Raw genomic sequence first — 12547 nt, 5'->3', positions numbered from 1 at the left:
AAACTCTCTAGTCTTTCCCATTCGATTGTTTTCCCCTATTTCTTTGCACTGTTCATTTAAGAAGGCCTTTTATCTCTCCCTGCTATTCTCTGGAACTCTGCATTCAGTTGGGTATATCTTTCCCTTTCTCCCTTGCCTTTGATTTTCTTCTTTCGTCAGCTATTTGTAAAGCCTCCTCAGAAAACCAATTTGCCTTCCTGCATTTCTTTTTCTTTGGGATAGTTCTGGTCACCACCTCCTGTACAGTATTACAAACCTCTGTCCACAGTTCTTCAGGCACTTGGTCTACCAGAACTAATCCCTTGAATCTATTCATCACCTCCACTGTACAACCATAAAGGGATTTGATTTAGGTCATACCCGGCCTAGTGGTTTTCCCTACTTTCTTCCATTTAAGCCTGAATTTTGCAATAAAGAGCATGTGTTCCAAACCACAGTCAGCTCCAGGTCTGAGGTATACTTGATTTGCAATACTAAATTATTTTCAGATGTAAAACACAGTGGTTCAAAATTTTTATAGATTATACTCCACGTATACTTAGTATAAGGGTTGTGACCTGCTCCCACTGCAGAAGGTCAGCTCCACAAACGCCACCAAAGGTCTAGGAGCAAAGACACACACCACAGTCAAGGTGGTGTATGGTCCACAGGGCCACTCCTAACTGGACCTGAAGCTCAGCACTATTGCGGCATCATCAAAACCCCAGATCCGCTGGCCTGTCATCCTCACAGAGAACAAAGAGGGAAGGCGCCCATTTCCTGCTCACTCGGCTGGGAGGGGGACGTTTGGCAGTACAAGAGGCAGGACAACAGCTACCTGTGTGCGACGCCTCCAGGGAAACGTCCATCCACACCCTGGTCGGCACTCCTGTTGCCAACCAACAAAGACCAACTGACCAAAGGGACAGTCCACGTGTTAACAGGCGATCTGGCTGAGTCTCTGAAGACAGTGGGCAAGAAGCCCCATCTGTGTTTGGAGCCATCAGCTGGACCCCATCAAGAAGGCGAGATCTCCCCAACATCTACATCATTCATGGTCCCGGAGGTACTGTCAATGAGGGCAAAGGCTCCCAGACAAAGACACAGTGTGACCAGATATGTTTGCCTGAGGCTCTGATGCCAGACTACACGCCACCGAGATTAATCAGACGTCCAGCCAGACCGTTTTCAGCAGAGAAAACTGCTAGAAGCCCCTATCTGCTCCCTTCCCCAGCTGGCTCCCACACCCACTGCCTGCCACTTGGCTGGGAGATAGTGGTTGGGTTTATCTGGGCGCAGTTACTACTTGTTACACATTAAACAATGAAGATTAGAAGTGGTTACATAACGCCACCGCCCCACAGCTAACGTCCACAGAAGGCATGGGATCCTGATTCTGGGGATGGTCAGAGAGCAGTCCAGGATCCCGGTTCCAAGAGCTCGCACCCCCGGAGCCCCTCTGCTGCCAGAAGCCACAGCTAGGAGGCTGCGCTGCTGACCACCAGGGCCTGGGCAGGTGACCTGGGCTGGCCCTCCCGGCTAGGGAGTGGACCAGAGCAGAGACCACCGTGGGCTGGCCCCGGCGCTTCCTGGTGTCAGCCCACTACAGGCTGTGCTGGAGCCACTGCGTGATCGCTGCATGCTGGCAGGCAGGGTGCAGGCACCACGGGGCAGGGCGCAGCGTGGGGTCCACGCAGGGTGCGTGCAACTCCGCCCCTAATCAGGAGCCTTCTGAACAGAAAACCAGATCCTGGGGTCTTTGGCGCCCATGTGCTGTGCTTTGTCACTCAGTCAGGTCCGACTCTTTAAGACCCCATGGACTGCAGTCGGCCTGCTCCTCTGTCCATGGGGATTCTTCAGGCAAGAATACTGGAGTGGGTTGCCATGCCTATCATCAGAGGATCTTCCCAACCAAGGGATCGAACCCAGGTCTCCCCCACTGCAGGCATTCTTTACCCCTAGACACCCCTAGATACAGCCAATCTGCTCTAACTCGGAGAAAGAAGCCTGGAAGGCATCCCAGCGAGAGTGGGTACCACCCTGCCTCATAGACCGGCTGGACAGGACTCACTCCATCATTCCACATGTGTGCACAGAGCCCTAGAGCAGACCCCTGGCCTGCTGTCCTAGGCACACTCCTCTGCTTCAGGGGGAGGGCACTTCTAAGGAACTGCAGAGCACAGCCGGCCAAGGAGCACCGTGAGATCCAGGACCACGCGCCACGCGACAATGAACGCTCCACGACCTTGCAGCCCTGGATCCCGGGTTCTCAAAGCTCTTCCAAACAACCCCTTCCTCCCTCCATTATCCCATCTGCCTCCCTCTAGGCCACCTCCCTCCCGATGGACAAGGACACACTGGCCATCGTCAGATGCCAAAGTCCTCCTTATCCACCCTCAAAGCCCTGCAGAGCCCCACGTGTGGGGAAGTCCGAGACGCACCATGAGTCAGACACATGACTGGGCACCTCGACTCTCCTCACACCTCCGGGCCCATGTGACCACCACGGCCAGCCAGCTGCAGTTTCCCAGGGTCATACCCGCCCCCAAAATGTCAGAGCAAGGATAGCAGGGACAGGAAAGCCTGTTTCTTGAAGTCACAAGTGTAAAGCTACTGGATGTCATGGAGAAAGCAGGGCTCTATTTTAAAATGATCGAGGGACTTCCCTGGTGGTCCCGTGGCTAAGATTCCAAGTTCCCAACGCAGGGGGCCCAGGTTCAATCCCTGGTCAGGGAACTAAATCCCTCATACCACAGCTAAGAGTTTGCAAGCCGCAACTGAAGATCCTGAGTGCCACAACAAATGAAGATCCCACGGGCCATTAAGTAAGACCCGGCGCAGCCAAACAAAGGACAGTTTAAACAAAAAAGATACAAAGAAAATAACACACTAATAACACACTACATGTGAGCAGGTCCTGTGCGAATCACCTCATATACATTCCACACATATAACCACACACACACAAACACAAACACAGCCCTGAAACAAAGGATGATGAGGGCCAAGAGTAAGCGACTTGCGGGAGGTGTCCAAGCAAGTGAGGATGCCAGTGCTCCCAGCAGAGCCCGTGGTAGGAAGGGCTGGGAGCTGTCCGTGGCCCTTAGAACGCTAAACTCGGAAGCGGTGCCACAGCCACAGGTACGGGGAGCAGGGAGGCCCACTGGGGTGCCGTGTGCAGGTGTAGACAAGCCGCCAGCGTGCAGCTCCCGGGACAAGCAGTGAAGGAGGGGGTGAAGAGCGAGCAGAAATTCACCCCAGGAGGATGGGCTCCACTGTGATCAAGACTCTGTTCATTCACTATTTTAAAGTCATTCCAATGAAAGCTGGGGAGGCTGGTTCTGAGAGCAGAACCAGCAGGGGGCCAACCTCAAGTGCAGGACCACGAGCCCTCCTCCCAGCCTGCACCGGTCACCACAGCTTGGAGGTAGAGACACTGGGGAGGGAACCAAGGCATAGGATCCAACCCTGAGAATCCAGAAGAAATCAACGTGCACAGGGATGGCCTGGCCACGATCCCAGAGACAGTCCCTTTCCTCTGGGGTCCGGACCTCAGGCCGGCCTGCCGCTCTTCGAGGTGGTGGCTCAGGTGTGCCGGCCCACCCGCCCCCTGCTCCCACCCTGGATGCAAGCTCCTGGACCTGATCACACGCGCCCTGCAGCCTCGGGAGCAGAAACGGAGGGCCTCCAGAGGGGATCTTTTAAAAGGCATAAAGCTGGGGGCGGAGCAGGGGGCTCACTCACAAATGTGAGAGCAGAACATCCAGCCAGGAGAGGAGATGGAGACCCAGGCGCCACAAACCCCAAGCATCAGGAACAAGGAAGCAAGAGGGGGCCCACAGGAAGTGCAGGGCTCAGTCTGATCCTCAAGGCCCCGCTCTCACTACAGGCACGTGGGTTCCTCTCCTGAACCAGTAACAGGGCTCCTGGTACCACTCTGAGCACAACTGCTGATGCCAAACAGCTGATAGCCCCAGTCTACCCCTGTCCTCCTAGTCACGGTGGAGAAGAGGCTTCTTCAGGCAGTCTGGCTGCCAAGGAGAAGAGACCCCATACAAGGGCCCCAGGATCTCCCCACACAATGAGGGCAACCAAACGGCCATACCCCGAGGCCCACCATCCGCCTCCCAGTAACATCGTTGAACATGGGTGGCACAGCAGGGCCCAGACATCGAAGCAAAGCCTTGAGCCCTAAAGACGAAAGTCATGCAGAACGGGTCGGACAGCACCCTTCAGCCTCACCTGCCTGGGCCTGTGTGTGGCCGCTGCTGGAGGGAACACTGTGGGTGCGGGCAAGGCAAGCCCGAGGCCAAGGGCCACGTGCCATGTGGCCTGCACCAAGCACCCACAGCTCCGTGGAGGGAACGGGCAACAACCGACAGCTCTTCCTCTCCCCCACCACCTCCAGGACTGTCTGGAGATCACAACAGCGGACCATCAGCTTCTCTCAGTGGCCCAGGTGGCCAGCTGGGGGCCAGCCTCAGGGCCCACCCTCCCTCCCCTCACAATGCCTCCGTCAGTAAGGAAAGAAAGTGCAGTCGCTCAGTCATGTCCGACTCTTTGAGACCCCATGGACTGTAGCCCACTAGGCTCCTCCGCTCATGGGATTCTCCAGGCAAGAGTACTGGAGTGGGTTGCCATTTCCTCCTCCAGGGGATCTTTCTGACCCAGGGATCAAACCTGGGTCTACTGCCTTGCAGATTCTTTACCCTCTGAGCCACAGGTAAGTTCTTGCTTGTCATAAACTCTGCTTTCTGGGTAAGCCAAAAGTGCAGAAAAAGAAATAATGTAAAAATCGGAGAGAAGAGAAACTATGGAAGAAATCACCTCCCCCCGCCCTTCAAAAAAGGAAGTATATCCAAAAAGAGGTTTAAGAAAGTCGTGCATCCGTGATGCGAGACAGCAGTGCGCCATGAAAGCGGGGGCGGTGGTTCGGGGCAGTGATGCTCCAGGGCAGGTCCACTGCCTGTAACACACTCCCCGGGGGCACAGCTGGTAAAGAACCCGCCTGCGGTGCAGGAGGCCTGGGTTCCGTCCCTGGGTCGGGAAGATCCCCTGGAGAAGGGAAAGGCTACCCACTCCAGAAGTCTGGCCTGCAGAATACGCATGGAGAGAGGACCTTTCGAGCTACAGTCCATGGGGTGACACAGAGTCAGACACGATGGAGCGCTTTCATTCACTGGTGGGGGATGTTGACAGTGGGGAGATTTGGGGGCAGTGGAGACAAGCAGTGTAAATAGTAAATCTCCATATTTTCTGCTCAATTTTGCAGTAACTGTAAAACTGGCCCAAAAAGTAAAGTCTAAAAAAGTAAAAATAATCAAAAAGGAAATAAAGAGGTCCTTAGAAATTAACAATGAAAACAAAAATTTAAAATCCAGTTAAAAGCCACGTTGATATACTCTACAACTTAGAAGAACTCAACAAAATAAAAGATAGAGAACCAGTCCAGCAGCTAACCATCAAATAAAAGTGATTCTAGGAAGAAAGAAGAGAAGATTGGGGGAGGGGAAAGAAATTAAAGAACTAATTTAAAACATGGTCCCCAAAGATCTGAGTCTCCAGCTTGAAGGAGCCGACACTGAAAAGGGAAGGGTACAATAAGGACATTTTTGGACAAGCAAGGTCTCAAAAATTTGCATGCATCTCTTCTTTGGAAGCTATTATGAAATGCTCTCCATCAAACTGTGGGAAGAAACCACGAAACAGGAATCACGAGAGCCAAGAGAACAAAGGGCCCGCCCGGGACCAAGGAGGAGATGGGGATCAAGCTGAGCAGAGAGGCTGGAGGGCAGCCAGGCCCCTGGGGACAAAAGGCACACGAGAGGCTGTTTCCCAGAGACACAACTGGCTGGATACCTAAAGGTGTCCAAGAGAATATTTGCACACCTGTGTCGGCTTGGAGTGGGGGTTGGGGTAGGGAGCGGTGAGTACGTAAACTACCAAGCAAAGGCAAATACAACTCCAGGAGAAAACAAGACGTCCTGGAAGACAGAGAAAGTGATCCCAGCACACGTGGCTGGACCACGGGCAGCCTTTAGGGCTGTCCCCACAGCAGCCGCAGGGCGTGCTGGTCCAGCCGCTCTCGCCAGAGACGATGGGAGACAGGACGTACAGGTCAGGATGCGGATGAGACAGAGGTCCACTCCTCACCTTCCAAGAAGGAAAGTAAAAGAATCCTACACGAAGCTGAGCTTTGGGAGGGTGGGGGAGAAAGACAGGTGGTAAGGAACTGCGATACATTATTAAACATCTGCTTAGAAATACAGAGATGAATACAGAAAACGTTGATAAGCCTGGTTACTTCTGGGGAACTGACTCTTCAAACTACATACATGTACTGCTCTGATTAAAAAAAAGACTAACCTTCAAAAGTCTGCCCGAGGTATTGAGGGATTAGAAAGCTACTGACCCTTTAAATAGACACAACTTGTGTGGGAAGGCCAGGCCAGGAGAGGGGAAGACTGGGCCCCAGCTGGGAAGAGAAGGATACGACACAGGCCAGGGGCGTCCACCGCGGCCCTGCAGGCCCCGGGGCGAGGCCAGGTCTGCAGTTAGGTAATGACCAAACCAGGGAGTGAGAAGCCACCCTGACTTACCCCTCCTCCACTGGGAGATGCTGAGAGGCCTCACGCATCCCTTCATCTATAGAAACATGCTGGCAGGGTCCCATGAAACCTACACAGTTCTTCAGAGGAACCCAACAGCATTTTGGAACAAGAAACCTGGAGGCTTTGGGGTGACACACCCACAATCTGCGCTGGTCCATACAGGACATCAGCCAGCTCAACCTCCCAGCCAACAGGAAGATTCCCCAGGTAGGGTCCCAGATGTCATGCAGGCATCACCCTCAGGCCTGACGAGACCTCCTATGCACACGATGTGCTCAGCTGCTTCAGTCATGCTCACCTCTTTGCGACTCCATGGACTGTAGCCCACCAGGCTCCTCCGTCCATGGGATTCTCCAGGCAAGAATACTGGAGAGGGTTACCATTTCCTCCTCCAAGGGATCTTCCCGACACAGGGATGGAACCTGTCTCCTGTGCCTCCTGCATCGGCAGACAGGTTCTTTACCGCTGAGCCCCCCAGGAAGCCTGTGTGTGTGATGCTACCGTACAAACCCCTGAATGGAAATGCTCCTTAGTTTGTAGCAGCCTTTTGGTCAAGATGAGTTTCTTGGAGCAGAAAATCCTAAGATTATTACTGATACGGGATATAATTAAAGTCTTCATATTAGAGTGTGTTCACAACTCATAAAAGACGGGAAGAAAACACTCCCAGGGATGAAAGTTTCCCAAAAAAATAAACTAAAAGCCCCGCAGGTGGGAGAAGTGAGTACTCGCAGGGTCTCTCCCCTCCAACAAGCATCTCAGATTTGATCCAGGTGGCTGGGGGTCCCTTGCTGTTGGCAGCCACGTGACAGGTGGTCTCCAGGTACCTTCTAGGTTCTCTCTTGCAGAGTGAGACAACAGTAAGCTCGCAGCCAGGGCCAGACAGGCAGGCCGCCGGGCAGTGCCAGGGGCAGTGCGCAGACAGCTGAAGATCCCAGCCACCCAATGCAGTTTCAGTTGCAGTGACGGTGAAGAGGGCAAAAACACAGAAAACTCTTTCCAGGCCACGTGCTTTCTGAGCCTGTGCTACCCGGCGAGACTGCGGCTGTTGGTACCTGGGCCCGCTGACCTGGCTCTAAGATCCAGCCAGACTTCTGGGGGATGGAGGTTGCCAACAGCACCGCCCCAGACACGGTGCAGGAGGCACTTGGGGGCACGGGCAGCCCATCAGGATGTGCAGCTCATGTGCATTTCAGTCCCAGCTGGGATAGGTGTCTCTGCAGACTCCAGACACCGAGCACCCTGGGGTCCTGAAGACAGAGGCCACCAGGCCCCGTGTACCTGCGCCCAGCAGTCTCCATGCAGGCGTCCAGCATCACAGCGTGTCTGAGCCTGTGTATCTCAGCCACTGCAAATGTCTTGTTCCTGGGCACAAAGAACCAATTTTTGACGTCTGTCCCTCCCCATGGTCTGGTTCAAGTGGGCTGTGGCCAGGCGAGGTCTCCATCCCACCGTCTACCTCTGCTCACAGCATCCTACCCATGGGCTGCTCTGAGGCCAGGAGAGGCTTCTCACTCACAGCGACTGGTGCTGAAGGCAGAATCCAGCCAGTGACACAAGGTTTTGTACAGCTAATGGATCCAGAGACAAAAATACAAACAAAGTAGTCTTCTTTCTAATTAATAGAGAGAGACCTCGTAAATTAACAAAGAAGCATTACCCAGCATGCAAGCTATTCTAAGCCAGGCTTAGGGTCACAGACGCAGCATCTCTGAGCTCTCACCACGTACCAAGGTGCACACGACCCCAGAGGCACCCCACCTTCCCTGCAGGTCGGCACCCCTGTGACTCTCATTTTACCAATGAGCTAGTAAAAGCTAGCTCAATGAGCTCACCCAGCTGCTTAAAGAAGACCAGGAGTCCTGCTGAGGCAGAGTGCCCAGTGGAGTCATCAGTACCATCCACCCACTTGGGCAAAAGCAGAAAAGAGCAACATGGTGGCAAAGGAGATGCTAAAACACACAGTCCAACCTGGCAGAGGGAGCCCAAATGAGAAACCCCTCAAAGCAGGGGTCTGAACAATCAAGGCAATCACGCCCCAAGCCAGATGTCAAGTCACTGGTGGAAAAACAGGAGCAATATTCAAGTTTTCCCAGTCGCACCCAGTCATGACCCACTAACTTCATCCTATGCATCTGGGCAGGGATTCTAAAGCAAGACTATGACTTAAGTTATTTCTACCTCAACATCCACCCCTTTCCCAGATGAACAAAAGAGCACTCAAGCAGCCCAGGCTCCGTTTATTCTCAAGCCCACCTCTCCCACTAGAGGAGCAAAAAGGGGTATCTCCTCGGAGTTGTTTTATCCCCAAAGCAGAAAGTCATGAGCACTCATTTCTAACTCTGGGGTGATTTTTGATGGCTTTTTTTGGTCTCAAAACCAGTCGTCCCATTTTTCCTTATGTTATTACAGAAAAGCCATCAGACTGGTGATTTTAAGCATTACCTGTTCTCATCCCCTTACAGTCAACAAGACACGATCATCAGGAGCACGGACACCAAACAGAGAAGGTGGGAGAACAGACAGCTCCCCAGAAACGTGCCATGAAGTAGTAACACAATGTAAAAGCCAGCCAGCGCCTGAACGGGTGCGATCAGTTTTACACCCGTTGGTACAAAGACCTTGTTGACGGTTCCCAGGTCCCCAAAGCACCCATTTGCCCACCAAGTCACTTGTCTGTTCTAACATCTTCCTTAATCTCCCAAACGCCCAGTTAAGCAAAAGATAAAGACAGGTGAAATAAAGTCTCAACAAGCAGAAAAAGTTTTAGTGAAATTATGAACATATGACTGACTACATACATGAAAAGCAAAACAAATGTTTTCTCTTTATAGATCCACATGATTCCACGTTGGTTTGACAGCATGAGAAACTGACAAAGGCATCACACCCCAAGCCGTGAACACACACACTTCCTCCCACGAAGCAGGACAGAACTCGCTACAGTCAGTGTCAGAGTTCCGACAGGCGGACCAGCCCACCACCACGCGTGGCTCTTTTCACCAGCGGTTAAGAGTTGGACCGAATTCCAAGGAAATAAGTTCCTTAAACTATGTCATCTTGAAACTTTTATCAGCTATACCAACCTAGAATTTCTAAAGCTGTAAGAGGAAGGTAAAGGCACAGCGGATGTCTTTGTTCATGCAGGAGCTTGGTTTCTATACATTGTCAAGACTTAGAACAGCCTCATCATCCAAATCAAAAGTTCAAGAGTCTGGCTTTGTTCCCCTCTCCTGTTTGAGGCTCAGTGGCCACAGAGATGGTCACTGTGACTGGGCCAGGGCTGTCCAGGTTCCGATCCTGGCAGCTACCACGCTACAAGCCCTGGCATGAATCTGCCCAGCTCCAGGTTCCTAGTCCACAATGAAAGGCATTTTGCCCAGTCCAAAAGCTACACACACCACAGGCAATACGCTCTAGATGATTTTAGCGGGGCACAGCTTTTATTAAAACACAGTTCTTATTACAGTAAACATAACCACCATATCAGACTCATGACTCTGTGGTATCAAAATTTCCTTCCAAAACAAATTCGTATCTAAGCACAAAAAGTGAGCGGAGAAAAGAAAACACTGATAATAGCCTAGTGATAGGGCAGGTATCCAGGAGCCACGGGAATGGGAACAGAGTCTGCCGGTTCTCCGGGTGTCTGACCAGCCCAGGGACGCTCCTAGGCCATTTCTCTTTCAGATGCACAGAAGCATGAACCACAGACAACTGGGAAAAAACAAACAAAAAAAAGAACCCAAAGCTTAGGATCTGGTGACAGCTTTGGCATTTGCCAGCCATGTGATCGGACATGCATTTGTTAACCTCCTGAGCCTGGGTTTGTGCGTGTCTGATTCTTTGCCACCCCACGGACTAGCCCACCTCCTTGGTCCATGGGATTCTCTAGGCAAGAATACAGGACTGGGCTGCCATTTCCTACTCCAAGGGATCTTCCTGAATCAGGGGCCAAACCTGAGTCTCTTATATCCATCTCCTGCATTACTTGGTGGGTTCTTTACCACTAGCGCCACCTGAAAGCCCAAGCCTCAATTTCCAAACCTGTAAAATGGGGAGCAGGAGGCTGCAGAGGATTAAAAGTAATCAGGCTTTGAACGTGTGCCATAGACAGTGAAATGCCACACAAGTATCCCTTGCTGCACTTCTCAGTTACTTCTCAGTTGCTGGGTGTGTGACTGTCCTCAAATTCCCTCCCCGAGACCTGGGGGTTGGCCTGTGTGGCCATCTCTTTCAAATGTTTCCAGTAAAACTCAAATATTATATGCAATAATCCTAGAATTCTGATTCTTAACCGGAAAACCTAGTCATCTAGAATCATTCCTGGAAACACTTCGGTTTCAGAGCTTTTTTCCTAACAAAATACTTAACCTAAAAGACACCACCATCGCCAGAAGTCAGAACTTCTTTTGCCACAGAAACCTAGAACCTATCTATTTTTCCTCCTGGAAAGAACGAAGGAATCAGCGAGTCAACTCATGAAAAACGTCCGACTTGGTGCTGTAAACCCTAGTCAACGCCTGTTGCTGTGTTAACATGTGTTCTTAGTAAAACTGAGCGAAACGTTAGAGAAAGCACCACTTTGGAAACTCGGGGGCTCCGAACCGCTGAATCAGCATTTCCAGAAACAAAGTGTTCTGGGTTAGGCCTTGTAAACAGCAGCAAAGAGCAAGTTGTGCAACAACGCGTGTTTACTCACTAGCGCTACTTGTTTGGGTCTTTTCTCCGCATCTCTTGAATGAAGCTGGGGACAACATTTGCAAGAAAGCTTTCTCTCCAACGAATGCATCAGAAAGATCCGGGCCCGGGCAAAGTCACCTGTGGCTTCCCTACGTGACCCACCGTCTCACCGAGGCAAATGACAGAAACTTGGCGTGTCTTCCAACCCCAAGACAAGAAAAACACAATAAAAAGTAGAGAATGTCTCATTTCCATAACGCACATGCTCCAGGGCCGTCCTCAGGCAGGCGCGGGGAGAGGCGATCCGGAGGCCGAGAGTTGCATCAGAATCGCCTTCGGAGAACCGCACAGCTCTTATCACATTTCCCCGGCTGGCGGGCCGCTAACCCGCGAACCCTCGACTTGGGGTTAGGCCCCGGGGGAGGGGAAACGGGTCGCCAGCAGAACCAAAGGGAAAGATCCCAGGATCTGGCTCGCTCCAGCTCCTGAGGGTCCGGCCCCACCGCGCGAGCACGGGCGCACCGGGGGCTGCAGGGGCGCGCGGCGCCCACCCTCCAGGCGATCCGGGAGCGCGGCCTTGGCCCCGACCGCCCGGCGGCGCAGCCCCCACCCCGGCCCGGCCAGTGAGCCGCCGGCGTCGGACAGGAGGGCTCCAGAGGGCGCCGCCCGGGCTCCCCGGCTCCGCGGGGTCGCCGACGCCGAGCGCCGCGCCCGGTCCCCGCCCTCGCGCGCCGCAGCCCCCGGCCCGAGGCGACGCCCTTCCGCCCGCCGCGCCCCCGCGGCGCCCGGCGTCCCCGGCCCGGGCGGCCCGCGCGCAGACAATGACGCCGGGACTGCAGCCCGCCCGCCCGCCGGCCACAAAGTAACTTGGCGCCTCGCTCGCCGCCCAACTCCCTACCTGCCACGGCGCCGTTCGCTGCCGCCTCCGCCTGGCCGCCCGCGCCCCTCGGCGCGGCCGGGGCGGCGCGGGTCCCGCGGGGCAAGGGCGGCGCGCAGGGCGGTCCCGACCCCCGCGTGCCGCCGCCCGGGGACCGCGCGCAAACTTTGGCTCCGCGGCTTCCGAGCGCCCGCCCGCCGCGGCGCGCCGCTCGCGCTCCTTCCTGCCGCCTCCCGGCCTCCCCACCCCCTCGATGGGCTTTAAACCCGCCCGGCCCCGCCCGCCGCCGCCGCCGCCGCCGCCGCCTCCGCCTCCGCCGCCTCCGCCTCCTCCCCCGGTCGCTTTTCCTGCTCCTCCTCCCGCCGCCGCCGCTGCTGCCACCGCAGCCCGGACCGCT

At 54.1% G+C, this 12547-nt stretch overlaps 1 protein-coding gene across 3 annotated transcripts in view; it reads right to left on the bottom strand.

Annotated features, from left to right (window-relative positions):
* GRB10 (growth factor receptor bound protein 10) overlaps positions 1-12319 on the bottom strand; it is a 210418-nt gene extending 198099 nt beyond the window's left edge. The window contains exon 1 of one of the 3 annotated variants that reach the window (XM_060414420.1): positions 12172-12319. The gene's annotated coding sequence lies outside the window, so the exon portion shown is untranslated. Of the gene's footprint in view, positions 1-11292; positions 11965-12171 lie in introns of those variants that run through there. The other 2 variants (XM_015095173.4, XM_060414417.1) reach the window with 2 other exon arrangements.
* Between the last annotated feature and the right edge of the window lie 228 nt (positions 12320-12547).

The sequence above is a fragment of the Ovis aries genome, chromosome 4 (genome assembly GCF_016772045.2).
Source record: "Ovis aries strain OAR_USU_Benz2616 breed Rambouillet chromosome 4, ARS-UI_Ramb_v3.0, whole genome shotgun sequence".
Lineage (NCBI taxonomy): Eukaryota > Metazoa > Chordata > Mammalia > Artiodactyla > Bovidae > Ovis > Ovis aries.
Note: the sequence above shows the minus strand (reverse complement) of the source record. Positions and strands in the feature narration are given on the sequence as shown.